The 15,957-nt window shown below is 39.9% G+C and overlaps 1 protein-coding gene across 15 annotated transcripts in view; it reads right to left on the bottom strand.

Annotated features, from left to right (window-relative positions):
• The window catches only part of PLCB4 (phospholipase C beta 4), a 220,632-nt gene that overhangs the window by 180,617 nt on the left and 24,058 nt on the right, over positions 1 to 15,957 (bottom strand). Inside the window, exon 1 of one of the 15 annotated variants that reach the window (XM_074913863.1) lies at positions 10,373 to 10,399. The exons of the other annotated variants lie outside the window; for them this stretch is intronic. The gene's annotated coding sequence lies outside the window, so the exon portion shown is untranslated. Of the gene's footprint in view, positions 1 to 10,372; positions 10,400 to 15,957 lie in introns of those variants that run through there. 15 annotated transcript variants of the gene reach the window in all.

Genomic DNA, 15,957 nt, shown 5'->3' with positions numbered 1-15,957 from the left:
AAGGATGGTTGAGTTTCATTTTCAGCCCTTACCTGTCATAATCAAATATATATGGTTTTACCTATGAGACAAACTGGACTACTTGGAGATCAAAAAGCTCTCAATTTTACATCTGATGTGTCCTGGTTTGAGTTTTTCTTAACAGACATTAATCATTAGCAGAAAAAAAGCGCAAAAAACAAAAACACCACACCACCAAACCACTGATATTTCCCTCCACTATCTGTACAAAATGGTACATGCCATTGACTTTACATTAAAACCATTTGTATGTTTAATATCAGCACAAAAGTAAAAATCAAGAATCAGGAGATACATGGGTTTCCCTTTTACACAATTTATCTGGCTCTGGCAAACAAACCATTTTTGGTTTCATTGCTACTTTTCTGTGTGTGGTACATAGTTTCTTACGTCTTCAGAAACAAAACCAGAATCAAACACATGTGATGCTTTGAACTTTTGAAGGAATTCTGTGTTTTGCTGTCCTTGAATTTAGCTCAGAACAGTGACTACTGTGGTCCAACATATGTACCCCATCAACTCCAACAAGTGTTTACCTACACACTGCTCTACCCTGTTATTCAGCAATTCTGCAACAATGCTTTAATTCACTGAACCCCTGTGAATTGTTTTTTAACACTTCCCATAATTCTACAGATAGAATGCAAATTTATACACTTGAATTACACTATGGGAAAGCACCGTACTGAGAAAGGGCTGGACAACCATTTATGTAGCAGCAGTGGATTGCATGTGGTCAGTAAAAAATAGAGAAAAGAATCCGTTCATGATGAAAAGCACATTATGCATGACAAGGCTAAAAACTAGTTCCAGAAGCACTAGCCTAATGGTAAGTTAGAATTAGATTTTAATTAGCTTTCATTTCTGCAGCCAGTATATCTAAGATAGGCACAGCTGGTGAAATCCTGGCATCCCAAACTAAAAGGGCAACGTTCCCATTCATGTTAAGAAGATCAGGGTTTACATCTTAGCACATTAGTATGGTATTTGCTTCTACACTCTGAAAATGTCTCAGTAATAGCAGAGTAGTGAAAAAAGAAGTGGCCATATCATTTGCTTAGTTTAACAGCGTGTAGAAACTTTGAACTTGCTTCACTTTTGTATCAGAACTCATTAGAGTAAGCCACAGGGAAGGAACTTCTCGTTGTCCTGCACATGTGTGGAAAGCAACACAATCTCAGGCTCCACAAGCCTCCACCTAACAAAAGGGCCTGATACAGCTTCCTCAGTTTTTAGTGTTTTCTGTTACAGGGCAGAACCAGGGTTCTGTTAAATAGAAGCTGACTATAAATACTTCTTATCATTCAAACCACATGGAGAAAAAAACAGCAAGACTAGCTGCAACCATACTAAATTCAGAAAAAGATCCTGAAATACATTTCTTCATATCTTCTAATAAATGGAAATATTAATTTGGTATGTAAAATTCTCACAAACCTTCAGCCCATTACACTTCTGCCAATGACCAGTTTCTACTATATTTTTTCTTCTCATATTAGCTTGCTGATCAATAAATAAAACTTTGACAATTTTGAAATTGCTCAGTACAATTACATAGAGATCACCAGCTCTTGCCTGCCTAAAACATTAACTAATTCTTCAGCAAATAAGAATCACCACTGTGATTGACACATCCTTGCACCAGAATACTCTTTTTCTAGCTTTCTTTTAATTTTAGCTCAATTGGGATGCAAACAGGAAAGATGATAGCAAGAATACTTCAAACAGGACGGTTCCTGCAAAAAAGAAATACTGGGAAAGCTGGTACCATGATGTACTTTTGCAGAGATCCTAACTTCACTGTGATAACTGCTCTGCTGATAGAGGGAGGGGCACATTTCTCTGAAAAGTTCTTAAGTGGTGGAAAAATAGCATAAGAAAGTGATTATCAGCAATCCAAAATGAGTCACTGAACAGAAGTGACTTATTCCTGCATTGCAGATAAATGCTGTCTCCACTGGACCTGCCAGTTGATAATTTACAGGGGACAACAAGTGAAAGTAAAAGCACATCAGTACAAGAGATGAACATGCTTGTAGGGACACGTATATATGAGATATTTAAGCACCAAAATAAAAGTATTACTTGTAAAACAACAACTGAAACACTGATGCAATCAAAAGCTGTGTAAACTACACAATCTGCCACAGGAGCTGCAAGACTTTGTGGAAAGATCCCATCATATCAACAGTTTTGCCAATCAAATGAAATTGAAGTGAAACATGAGAGAAGGGTCCCAAAAAAAACCCAAAAAACCCACCCACAAAAAAACAACCCATCAACACAAACCCCGCAAAGACAACAGAACCACCACAACAAAGATTTATATGGCTTATCCCTTAAAGCCCACTAATGCAACTAGAAAAACTGACCCCACTGATTTTAGCATGCTACATAGCAAACTCATTAATAACAAATCTTTATATTTACATCAGGGGAGATTCAACTGATATCAAAATGTTATAGCCTCTCTGAAGCGTCCTGACTGGAAATCTGTCCGGAGATTAGAACAATTAAAGACTATTCAGGCTCTGCCCTCCAAATCTGATTCTACTCCAAAAAAACTAGATTTTCTTCTTTCAACTGTGAAAATGATTTGGCCTTAAATTACAATAGTCTGATAGCTAAATTTACAGAACTAGCAATACCCTGCAATACAGAACCTCAGAGAGAAAAGAGAGCTCATGAAAAAATAAACCTTATGGGATTATCAATTAAGATATTTTAGCTTCCAAACTTAAAATAAATGGAAAATATGCCATATGAACCTCTGTAGATATTCAATCATTTTATTTTTATTATATTGAGACCCATAATTGCACCTGGAAGGAAGGAAAAACTGGATCACTTTGTCCCCATTGGTCTAAAAGCACAAGTACCATCAAGAGACATACCTGACTCACTGGCAGAGTGAGCAGCAATGAGACCTGCATTAGCAAGCTTCACATGAAAAAAATAATTAGGACAGTCAGAAAAATTTCAGAAGATTTAATTGTTCACATAGATATGAAATAAAATCCACACCATTTTGAAGTTTTATTAAAATGATACTCAAGTAAGGAGTGCTGCATCTAGCCAATTGTAAATATTGCCATGTATTTTATTACATGTGGTAAATAAACCTACTTTTGGACCCTAACTTTATCTTCTGTTGTGCACCTGATATTCAAAACTTAAGATCTGCTTCGGAAAATCTGTTTTGGACTGAACAACCCAGTTTGTAGGTAGGCTACAGAAAACAGAACTCTTTATTGAATCACGTGGGTATGCACTTTACTAGATAAATTTCTCAAATTTGCCTTTATCCCTTCCACACAGGATTATGTGTATTTGCATAGAAGTAATTTTCTATGTAAAAACAGGACTGGCTTGACTGGAGTTAATTATGTCCCCTCAGAGAACTGAGGTGTTTATGGCGAAGAACAGTAATTTGCCTATGGGGAGAACTTAAGTATAAAAAGCAAGCACAGACTAAGGGTCACTGCACTCACTATTAAGCATGTATCACAACCGACAAGGAAAAAACAAAGAAATGCCAAACCAGAAAAATACTTACGGGAGGACATAATCAAGATTTAAGTTTAAGCCTACCAACAGCTTGCTCCCATCCTCATCTTTATTTACAAGTGTGGTCAGTTGCACCAGAATGAAGTTAATACAGAAACATTTGCAGGAGAAAGGCCTTGCTAGTACTGTTTTTTGAAACATTTATATAAAGGAATGTTCTTTTAACAGACATTTTATGAAGGTAGTCCTGCTATAACCCTAACGGCTACATAAAGCAAAAAATACCTTCAGTAAAGCAGAAGCCAGAAGCTTTCCTAATATAGCTCATAAAATCCGTGTATGCAAATTTCTAACAACCCTGTATTTCTGTTTCCATACATGTTAATATTCCCCATTTACAGCTCATCTAAAAAAGACTAATAAACCCTCTACATCTCTGCTGAAGCTTACAGAAAACACTGAAAAAAAGGAAAATATCTTAAACTAAAACATGTATAAGAAAAAATGTTTTTGCACTTAAAAAAATGAAATGAGTAAATCTGAACTATTTCTTTCATTACTTTTTCTATCTTTTCAAAGTATGTTACAAAACACACGTACCTGATACAGCCAGACCTCTGTGCAGCAAACGTTTTGTTTACCAGAGACATTTATAATTCAATTTGGAGACATTTGCAAATGTTAGCTTTCAGACTGCCCTCTTAATGGGTTCTTTAACAAGTCAGTAGATGCACAGTAACTGTGGGGATATTAAGATAATCAGTCTCTGGAGTAAATTATTCCATCTAGCCTTTTACTGATGTTTTAACCTCAAAATTGCAAAAAGAGCAAGCCATTACAAGCAAGACAGACCTTCTGGTTCAAAGGATATCTGTCTGATGGACATGTTACATCAGTGAGAAAATCCAGTATCAAATAATTTCTAAGTAATTATATCCTGAAGATTTGTTCCAATGTTTGAGAAACATGGTTTAGTTACTCAGCTCTTTGGAGTGCAGTGCAGATGTGCAGTACCCCTCAAAGGAAACAAGGGAAATTTTATTTGATAGGTAAAAAGTGCAATTAAAATTTAGTTTGCTTTAAAATTCAGGGGGAGGGGGTGGGGGGTGGGGGGTGTGTGGAAATGTGTAACAGCTTTTTTTTAAAAACCAGGTTATTTTAAATTATTTCAGCACATTCCATTTAGCAAAAGGATTTAAGTCTATTAGACTATACTGTAAATTCCAAATAAAACACAGACATTTCCAAATTTCAAAACATAGTGTCTTTCACAATCCTGAGGTCCTAAAAAAAAAAAAAGATACTGACTTCACAGTGAAGTAAGTGGAACAAAATGCTTTTAAAAAGAATTCTTAAACCCAAATCACAACACCAAAAACGCCCATCAAAACAAAACAAAAAACCCACCCAACATTTCAAGATGCTCCTAAGAGAATGCAGGTACAAACTTCAAAAGCTGAAGAGAAGGAAGATTTCTTTTTTCACCTTTCTGTAAAGTATCAAAATGTAATATTAATTCTTCCAGTTCTAAGAAAATCTAAAGAGGACTACCAAGCTATTAAACCTTTCAGTGGATCATTTGTGGTATGAGTTATTAGCATAATTGGGGGCACACTTTATTCTGACCTTTGCAAAACTTTCATTTCCCAAATGTGGTAGATAGAAAGTGCTTTTATAATACCAATAATGATTATTTCCTATGGGAAACTGCCAATTATAAGTTGGTGAAAAACGCTATACCGGATGTACATTGAGAAAATGAACACACCTACCAACAGTCAGACTAATTAAAGCCATTCTTCAAATATTAATAAAGCTTTTCACTTCCATGAAACATAACCTAACGTTTTAGTTCAACTGCATCCTTGTCAGGTCATTTATTCAACAATAATAAATGTTTGATTAGTGTTTAAATACAGCCTTATGCTGAACATTCACCTTTCCCTGGCAGTAAACCAACACATGTGGTATGCTGTTCTGACATCTAACCACTTGACTGAAATTCATATTGTTTGTATCAAGTCACATCAAGTGTCAGTAAAAATACTCAGATACAGAAACAAACCCCTTGTGTTCTGGACACAATTCTTAAAAAAAGGCACAAAGATCCAAAGATCACATATAAGGGTAGGCAATAACCTGTCAAACAGGGTGTGGTTTTGTTTTATAATATTAACTTCAGTGCATTCTGCTGAGGTCACAAGTACAACAGATAGCAGATTCAACAGCATCATTTCCTGCTCTCGTGTTACCTGCTCTCGTGTATAACCTGCTGCCAAGGTTCAGTAGCCAATGTTGACCACCAAGAAAAGAAAGGACAGAGAAGATACAGCCAGCCAAAGCTCCGGGACACATTAACCTGTCAGAAGACAAGACAACTGCCTTTCCACCAACACACCCTCAGTTACCCAGGTATGCCCAGCTCTACACGTGTGCATGAGGTGTGCCAGAGCAGGAGTGCATTTTAGCAACACCAGCCTCAGGCATCATGTTTGCAAAGCATCTTTGACAGCAGTGAAACCATATCACACAGAAACAGGGAAGCCTTCCAGAACAAGCAGTCTTAGGGGATATGGCAAATTCAATCTCTTCACAGGTAGCTCTGGCTTTTTAAAGGTCTCCCTGGATCCCACTGGATGAACAACAGGTAAGAACTGGCAGGCGGCAGAAGCACACTAGAGGGTAAAAGAAACTCCATTAAGGACTATTAAGGACACAACCATGTGCTCTCACATCACAGAATAGGCTGCAGCTCTTACTGATTAGCCATTACGTACAGCATTGCTTTAGCTGTATTACCTCATAGTTAAAAGGCATTTGCTGTAGTATCTTTGCTTTGGTCATAATTTTTGAAGCAAGTTCTTAGGGCCTGATTCCCATTTATGCTCTTGCCAATTTGCAAACTTTCACAAGATTCTATGGTTCTAAGATGAAACAGACACTAAAGTGAATGTAAAAATATTTTACTATACTTTTGCAGCACCTGTAGATTAACACAGAAAAGTAGAGTATTAATAATGACAACTTGATTCCAAATTTGATGTGACAATAGAAGACACCCCACGCTGATATATCAGTGATGAAGAGAGCAAAGCTTTTGATTTCCTTAAAAATATTCACCTGGAAACTGCCTCAACTGCATAACATTTTAAAAAGGTAAACTGCCCAGTTCACCGATCGTGTCTATATAAAATATACAAAGAAATTAAATATATTTAAGAGTCCAAGCAACAAATCACTCAGTTAAGACAGTAGAAAACGGCCAGTTAAACCAAAAGTAGTAACCTAAAAACCACAGAAGCTTATCTTTTGGACTTTTCAGAATATCCTGCTAGTTGCTTTCCTACATCCTTAAGAACAAATGCATTTGCACAGAAAAAGGCCACAAAGAACAGAAAAAAGGCAACTAGTTTTCAGGCACACAGACCCAGATGAGACAGGCTTGTACGCCCAAATGTTTTTCTGTTCCCCCACCCCCCCAGGATACAACTATGTTAGTGGGTCTGATAAAAGACACTATGTCTAATTAAAGATGTCACCTTGCTTAGTTCCAATACAGCCACGGCCAATTACCATACCAATGTTTGATATGAATCCTTCAGAGTTAAGGGAGGCAGAACTGCTTTTTTTAAAGGAAAGATGGGTACCAGCTTCAAATTCAGCAATTTCAAGTTCCAATTCATCTGAACAAAAAACTTCCCTCATTCTTTAATACCCGAATTATAGTATCTGATTTGCCTTTCAGAGAGGGAGTTAAATTGCTTATTGGACTACACGTAAGGCTCAACATGTGCAAAAGCACACTTTACTAGGGGAAATACAAAAACTGATTTAGTTTTCAAAGAGAAAGGTTCAGAAATAACCAGAACAGAGTAACCAAGTACTAACGTGAGACAGGCATGACTAATCATCTTGTTGGAAAGGACCTACTGAATTCATAGAGCCAGCTGCTCAGCCTAGGTAAATTCAAACCAAATACAAGCCACAAATATTTTAATAGCTAGGTTAACTGGCTTTTCTCCTCCCACAAAGTCTTCTAAAGAAGGAAAGATGGGGTTGCCTTCTCAAGGCTAAAATATAGCTCAGCAAGAAGAAAGTGACTGAATTAATTTTGTCAGACTGAGCAACCCGCTTGCTCGCAAACAGGAGCTGGATATACACATCTGACCATCTAGACCTAGCTTAATAAGTGAAGCACTGCTTCCTTTGATGAGAAGAGTCAGATCATCAGACCATTTATAAAAACACTCACTGCAAACCAAGTATAAATGGTCAAAGTCTTCCAAATGTATAAATGCCCGAGAAAGGACTTGGCAGATCTTGAAAAAGAAGTCTATATATCAGCACAAGAATTACTTGTAATATCCAGCAGCTCCAGAGATGTGCTCCCAACTGTTAACCTCGACTGCAAAAGATCTCATAATGATCTTATTTACAATCCAAATTTTCAGTCTGGCATAGATCAAACAGCAAAAAGTGCAGCTATGAAATCTAAGTAGATTTACTTGCTACTTTTCAGTGTAATGTTTAACAAGTCTTATTAATTTTGAAAAGAAGAAACAACAGTTAAAAATATAAACTGAAATGAAGAATATGTCGTTAAGCAATAAACAACATTCCATATTTCTGTCTTTTCCCTCTGTTTTACAGAAAATACCTAGACAGCAGTCTCATCACTCCACATACTGTATCTTTCAAAACTTGGCAAAGCAACTCTTACACATTGTGTTTCAGATCCAATAACTCAATACGCGCTTCAAAGATCTGGCAGCAGTTTTTTTGGGAGTTATTTCCTACTTTTCTGGCTTATGCAACCTGTCGAGTTTAGAAAATTTACACTTGGTAGATTAAGAGGATGTACACAGAGAAAGAGGAAATCATAATAACCACAATAATTATAAATGAAGCTTTGAATGCAAATTTCATTTGCCACTGCCTGCAAGAAAACATTCCGATGCAGAAGAGCATATACCATCTTCTCAGATTCCAGTTTTCACAGGTACAGTGATCAAAAAGACTTGTTTAGGTAAACAGCTGCCAGCAGGGCAGACTCCGTAACATGCACACACCCTGTTCTCTAACGCCATACTCATTTTAAGAGCAACAAAATTACAACAGATATGAACACCAGAACAAAAGCAGGTTCTGGGAAAGCCACAGGATGATGAACAGTTTTGTCTTTGATTAGAATCTCTTTACTTAAACATGCAACCAAGCATTGCTCCTCTAAACCAGACCACAACTATAATTAGAGAAAACATCCCTGTGAAATTTTCCATAGTTTTGGGGTTTAGAGAAGCTGAAAATACTGGAAGGAAAGGAAAAAAAATCCTTTCCAAATACAAATACAATTTCTGGCAGTAATTTAGTAATTTTCTTTTTGGCTTCACCAGAAAACAGTAAGAGCTAAAGATGAACGCACTATTCATGTGGCATAAGACAACACATTGGTTTCAAAGAACATATCTACTAGGCAAATAACCTTGGTGTATCAGTAGTAGGGCTCTGTGGATAGTTTGAGCGAGTGAGGAGAGTCAGAAACGAATAAAAAAATTTTGCCCTAACACAGCTGTGCACATGACTTCTTGCTTTCTTCCCCACCATGTATTTTCCCTACCTGATAGTTTTACTATTACATTTCCTACTTCTTCTATCTTGCTTCATTTGTTTTGCGACTCTTCCCATATCTTCCAGATTGTTCTGCTTATTCTTTCACTCTCCATTTCTCTCTTTTTCATAAGCTTGGCCTCAGTTGAAGTGAGTGCAAAACTCCTACTGACCTCTCTGCAAAGGAATCCCTTGGGAACATGGGAATGTCCCTCACCATCTCTGCCTCCCCTACCACTGCCCTTCAGCTTTTGCACTGTCATGCCGTCTGAGCTTAGGTTGAGACACTAGAAAGAGAATAGTACCCTCCCCTCCTTTCTACTCTACCCTCCCCTCCTTTCTACTCTACCCTCCCCTCCTTTCTACTCTACCCTCCCCTCCTTTCTACTCTACCCTCCCCTCCTTTCTACTCTACCCTCCCCTCCTTTCTACTCTACCCTCCCCTCCTTTCTACTCTACCCTCCCCTCCTTTCTACTCTACCCTCCCCTCCTTTCTACTCTACCCTCCCCTCCTTTCTACTCTACCCTCCCCTCCTTTCTACTCTACCCTCCCCTCCTTTCTACTCTACCCTCCCCTCCTTTCTACTCTACCCTCCCCACTTCCAGACGTGTACTCCTGCTGGTTAGTTAGAGCAGATTCTTGTGCTCTGGTTTCCTCCTGGAGCCAATTTAATTCACTACTAAGGAAGAAATCAACCCAGGAAAAAAAAGAAGGGAGGAGAGGAGAAACCACAAAGCACCCAATATGTCTTAGTGAGCTGAGTCTGCATAGAACAAAACATTTGCAAAAACTTCACTTTCTTCAGGTTTTATTGAGGCCTAACAATATGAGCTGTCATTTTGTGCCTCATTTTCTGACCACTTCTTCCCATTGTCCACCTTTGCATACAAGACCAGGTCTTTGCACATTTTAGAAGAACAAGGTTCTAGCTTTGGGCACTGATGAAATACAATTTTTGAAGAAAACAACACCTTAGCTTAGTTCCTTATATAACATTCCCATACCTTTTTGAAAAAAAGCAAACAGTCTTTCCTTCCTGGGGAGTAGCAAATAAATCTCAAGGGGAAAGTTTTACAAGGCAGTCAAAGAAATACCCAGAAAAAAGAAAACAACCTTCCTCCGTGCAAGACAACTCATGTCACAACCAACCAAAATATACAGTAACCAAGATTTGTTTCCTCCCTTTTTCTGCATTAGAATGTCTGAAAATTCAGGCATCATTTAAGACAGACCTACCATGGAATAATTAGAGGCAGTAGTCTGGTAGACATCAAGAGTCCTCTCCAGAAGTCCACCAGTCACTTTCTTTCCTCACTATCCTCTACTCTGCCAGCACAAATGAAAACTGATTCACCTGAAAAATCATAGAGTCATAGTGTAGGAAGGAACCTTTAAAGGTCATCTGGTCAAAATCCCCTGCAGTGAGCAGGGACATCTTCAACTAGATCAGGCTGCTCAGAGCCCAGTACAACCTGACCTTGAATGTTTCCAGGGATGGGACATCTACCACCTCCCTGAGCAACTGGTTTCATTATCTACCTCACTGTAGAAAACATCTTCCTTGTATCTCATTTAAGTCTATACTCTTTTAGTTTAAAACAATTACCCCTTGTCCTGTCGCAACCAGCTCTACCAAAAAGTCTGTCCTCACCTTTCTTGCAAGTTCCCCTTAAGTATTGAATGGCCACAGTATGGTCTCTCCCCGAGCCTTCTGTTCTCTGGGTTTAAAATTACTTTTTAGAATTTTACTTAGCAGGTCTGCTTTTCAGCCAGATCAGTTACCTGATTCACGAGTTACTTACGCAGGCTTTTGGTGTGAACAAGCATCCAGGGACAAGAAAATAAAGGCTGGGAGTGAGACTGGGGACTACTTTGCTTATCTGAAGTGTCAGTTCAAATGTATGTGAAACTACAGGGAACCTGACAACTGAGACAGTAACTACTACCTTAAATTATCTGTATGCTTTTGTTATCACTTTTTAGCTCCCAGAGCTCTGCCTCCTCTCTGAGCCACTAACCCTTCACAGTCTGAGACCTTCACCAGCATATAGTTTCTGCTCCTTCCATGCTCACATTTCTCACCAAAAAGGTCTACACATCGCTGGATTTTGCTGTAATTAAACAGAACAGTCTTTCAAAGGAAAGTACAAAGACTACATGATCACAGACAGCAGGGAATGTTTGGAAAACAATGCTTCATCTGGATGCAGTAAGCTTCATTTATTTTTCTTTTGCCTCTCTATTTTTGTTTTATACTGTTGACTCCAAGTTTTAATGACAGAAGATATTTTAAGCATTCCTGACCTAGAAATGTGCTAAGAATAAGAGAACTCTTATAAAGAAAACATTGTCCATCTGAAGGGAAACTCAGTGTACACTCCACTTAAGTAAGCTATGCATGTTGCTTATGAACAGCAGATAACTTTTCAGACCTGAAAACTCAATTTCCAGAAGTCAGAGATAACATGTATAAAGAATCAGATAGGCTGTAGGATTCAATGGACCTGATTAAGAACACAGTAGTAGGATTCATGGCCAAAACAGATGCTACAGAGCAAAACTCAGGTGGAGAATACCCACATAAAGTATCTTAATTGCTGTGCTTATCAGGGACAGTAAGAAGAAATCCAGTGAGGACACAGACTAAAGTTGGGATTAAAAACCTCTTTATTTTGAGAATAGCTATCTGAGCAAATTGCACTGGTCTCTTAACAAGAAGGCAACTTTTCTTTATTCTCCCCTATAAAGCATCACATCTATTTTGGGAGCAGTTACCATGCGCCATATAATTACCAGGAAGCAAATACTTTAGGACTAAAACCCATCCTCAGTTATGTCAGTGCTTATATGAATATGCTCAGCAGGTGTGACGGTGGAGTTAGCGCAGATCCACACCGGCATAAGGAAAACAAGTGCAAAATATTTCTGATTGTAGCAGGTAGATTACACAGAAGTTTGTCAAGGTTTGGTCTTTTCGAGTAAAGCAAGCAAGTGATCTAACATTAGAAGTTACAGTAGATAATTCTTACAAGTACGTTGGTGTGAGAAGCATCACATTAACAGTGTTTGTGTTTGTGCTTGCAGTACTTTCACAGCTACAAGATGCCATCCATGGCTATATGGCACTATTTTGGAGGCTCCAGAAATATGGAGTTAGTCATGCAAATCTAGCAAGTACTCCCTTGGCTGTTAAAGCAAAACCAGTATTTGCTTCAACTATAAAGATAATAGTAGACATATTCTGTTAAGCTTCAACCTAACAGTTGATGTGATGTTAGGGGATATGGTGTAGGGGAGAATTTTGTAGAGTTGGGCTGATGGTTGGACTCGATGATCCCAAGGGTCTTTTCCAACCTGAATGATTCTGTGATTCAGTACACTGAAGAACCTAGGTTTTAGAAGAGCCCGTAGACAGTCCTGTATTTTGTAATCACAAAAGGAAGGGAAGACTGTATGGTTAAGTGATCTTCTAATGATGATCTTGAATACAAGACAAAGTTGCACCATTTCACCCCCAACCTCTATCCACCTTGACGTTCAGCTGCTCTACCCTTTGTCCCCACGCTGCCAGGGTCCATCAGAGCACACAAACCCCTTGATGAACAGGTTTCAGTCTGGAATACACAGCAGGGTGGAAAAACACTATATTTACATGCCCTAGAGGGACCACACCATTTTCATTACCTCTGTCACAAGACCTGCGACCCTGATTCTGCCAGTACTCTGATATTATCCTTAATGTAACTCTAAGAGTAAGATAAGAAAAACTACTTTTGTTTTAATGAAGACTACAGACTTGTCCTGGTTCAGCTAGGATAGGGTTAAGTTTCCCCAGAAGAGAGGGGGAAGGGATCTCCAGCCGGGTTATTCATACCGTACTGAGGTCAGGTCCAACGCGGCAGCATGGGAAGCTTTTTCCTTTGTGGCTTTGGTGGCGGGGAGCATCTCAAGCGAACTGTCTGTAACCATTGCGGTATTTCTCTGTATATCTTTTGTCTTGTTTACTGTTATTGCTGTTTATTGTTGTTATCATTGCTACCGTTGTTGTTCAGATTGCTTATTACACTGTTGTATTAAATTTCTTCTTCTTTTAACTTAGGGTTTGTGCCCTACTTGTGTCTGAGGGTGGGGGAGGGACAACAGCAACGTGGTCTCCGGTCCCGGCAGGGCTTAAAAGCATCACAGACTGCACAGCAGACCAAGGACAGATAGCCATGAAGGCATACAGGGAAACTGTCATGGCAGCTAGGGATCAGTTAGGAAGGCCAAAGCCCTGATAGAATTAAATCTAGCCGTGGACATCAAGGGCAACAAGAAAAACTTCTATAGGTGCGTCAGTGATAAAAGGGAGAACAGAGAAAATGGGGGCCCTCTCTGGGAGGAAAGGGAAGATTTGGTCATCTGTGATATGGAGAAAGCTGTCCAGAGGTACTCAACAACTTTTCTGCCTCAGTCTTCACCAGCAAGGGCTCCAGCCACACTGTCCACAACACAGAAAGCAAAGGTAGGGAATGGGAGAAGGAACAACTGCCCGCTGTAGAAGATCAGGTTTGCGACCATTTAAGGAACCTGAAGGTGTGCAAGTCTATGGAACCTGATGAGATGCACCCATAGGTCCTGACAGAACTGGTGGATGAAGTGGCTCACCTACTATCCATCACATTTGAGAAGTCGTGCTGAAGTTCTCGCTGACTGGAAAAGGGGAAACATAACCCCCATTTTATAAAGAGGGAAAAAGAAGGCCCAGGGAACTACAGCCCAGTTAGTCTCAACTCTGTGCTCAGCAAGATCATGGAGCGGATCCTCCGGGAAAATATGCTAGGGCATATGGAAAATCAGGTGATTGGTGAGAGCCAACATGGCTTCACTAAGGGCAAATTCTGCCTGACAAATCTGGTGGTCTTTTATGATGGGGTTACAGTGTTGGTGGATAAGGGAGGAGCAACTGACATCATCTATCTGGACTTGTGCAAAGCTTTTCACACTGTCCCACAGGACATCTTTGTCTCTAAATTGGAGACACACAGATTTGACAGACGAACCACTCGGCAGATAAGAAACTGGCTGGAACTGACACTCAAAGAGTTGTGGTCAACGGCTCAATGTCCAAATGGAGAGCAATGATGAGTGGCATTGCTCATGGGTTAGTACTGGGACCTGTGCTGTTTAACATCTTTGTTGACAACACAGACTGTGGAATTGAGTGCACTCTCAGCAAGTTTTCTGACAACACCGAGCTGTGTGGTGTGTCGACATGCTCAATGTGCCATCCAGAGGGACCTGGACAGGCTAGAAAGGTGGGCCCATGAAAACGTCATGGCATTCAACAAGGGTAAGTGAAAGGTCCTTCACATGGGTCGGGGCAATCCCAAGCACAAATCCAGGCTAGGCAAGGAGTGGATTGAGCAGCCCCAAGGAGGAGGACTTGGGGGTATCAGTGGATGGAAAACTGACTCTGAGCCAGCAATGTGCACTCACAGCCCAGAAAGCCAACCGTGTCCTGGGCTGCATCAAGAGAAGTGTGGCCAGGAGGCTGAAGGAGTGGATTCTTCCCTGCTACTCCACTCTTGTAAGACACCCCCCACCCCACCCCCCGCAGTGCTGTGTCCAGCTCTGGGGCCCCAACCTGAGAAGGACATGGACCTGCTCAAGCAGGTCCAGAGGAAGCCTCGAAGATGATCAAGAGGCTGGAGCACCTCCCTGTGAGGACAGGCCGAGACAGTTAGGGGTGTCCAGCCTGGAAGAGAGAAGGCTCTGGGGAGACCTCAGAGCAGCCTCCCAGGACTTAAAGGGGCTACAGGAAAGATGGGGAGGGACTCTTCATTAGGGAGGGTAGGGATGGGACAAGGGGTAACAGTTTTTAGCTGAAAGAGGGTAGATTTAGATTAGATATTGGGAAGAAATTCTTTCCTGTGAGGCTGGTGAGGCACTGAAACAGTTCCCCAGAGAAGTTCTCCTCCCAAGGCCAGGTTGGATGGGGCTTTGGGCAACCTGGGCTAGTGGAAGGTGTCCCTGCCCATGGCTGGGGGGAGGGGGGGAACACACCAGATATCTAGGTCCCTTACAACCCAAACCATTCTATGATATAGAAACAGGTAAAAGAGAAACAAGAAAGACACACACACAGATAAATATACCTAACACTAGCTCCTAATATTGCTGCCTTCCTTTTATGATTCTAGCCAGTAGTCTATTTAGTGCTCATGAACTCCAGGCTGAGGATCCAGTTATTGAATAACACCTTTAAAACACATTAATGGACAATGTTTTAGTAGTGGGAATCCCTACTTTCTTTTAACAGTTCAACTTATCTTTGGTGATAGCTCTAATTTGCATCTTCCTTCCTTCACCTTCATTCAATCAGGAAGGTATTTCAAATTTTTCAAAGCAAGGTGGAGTCAGTACTTTGAGAAAAATGATAGTGTTCCTTCACCACAGTCCAGTTAAACTGTTGCCTGCCTACAGGACAGAGTCAACCAGTGACTGCTCCAGTGTGCTGCTAAATCCTAAACAAATTTATTAGCAGACTCTCTTTTCCACAAGGCTGGGTTGTACCCAAATCAGAGACTGAGGCCTTTCCTCATATTTCCACGTAAATATACTTTTTTTTTTTTAATTACAAAGTACACAATCACATAATTAGGATTAACACAGGCTCTTATTAAGCACAAGATACAGTGATAACTAATAATCCCCTTCGGGTTAATAATGAGGCTGGGGTGAATGCTGCTCTTAGCTCCCCATCAGAGATAGTCACACATTGAGTACCCACACAAGAGCACAGGTAATTTCATCAAAAATACACATGCCAAATAATCTGT

This window comes from Athene noctua, chromosome 1, assembly GCF_965140245.1.
Source record: "Athene noctua chromosome 1, bAthNoc1.hap1.1, whole genome shotgun sequence".
NCBI classification, from domain to species: Eukaryota; Metazoa; Chordata; class Aves; order Strigiformes; family Strigidae; genus Athene; species Athene noctua.
The sequence above is the reverse complement of the archived record's forward strand: the minus strand, read 5'-3'. Positions and strand labels throughout refer to the sequence as shown.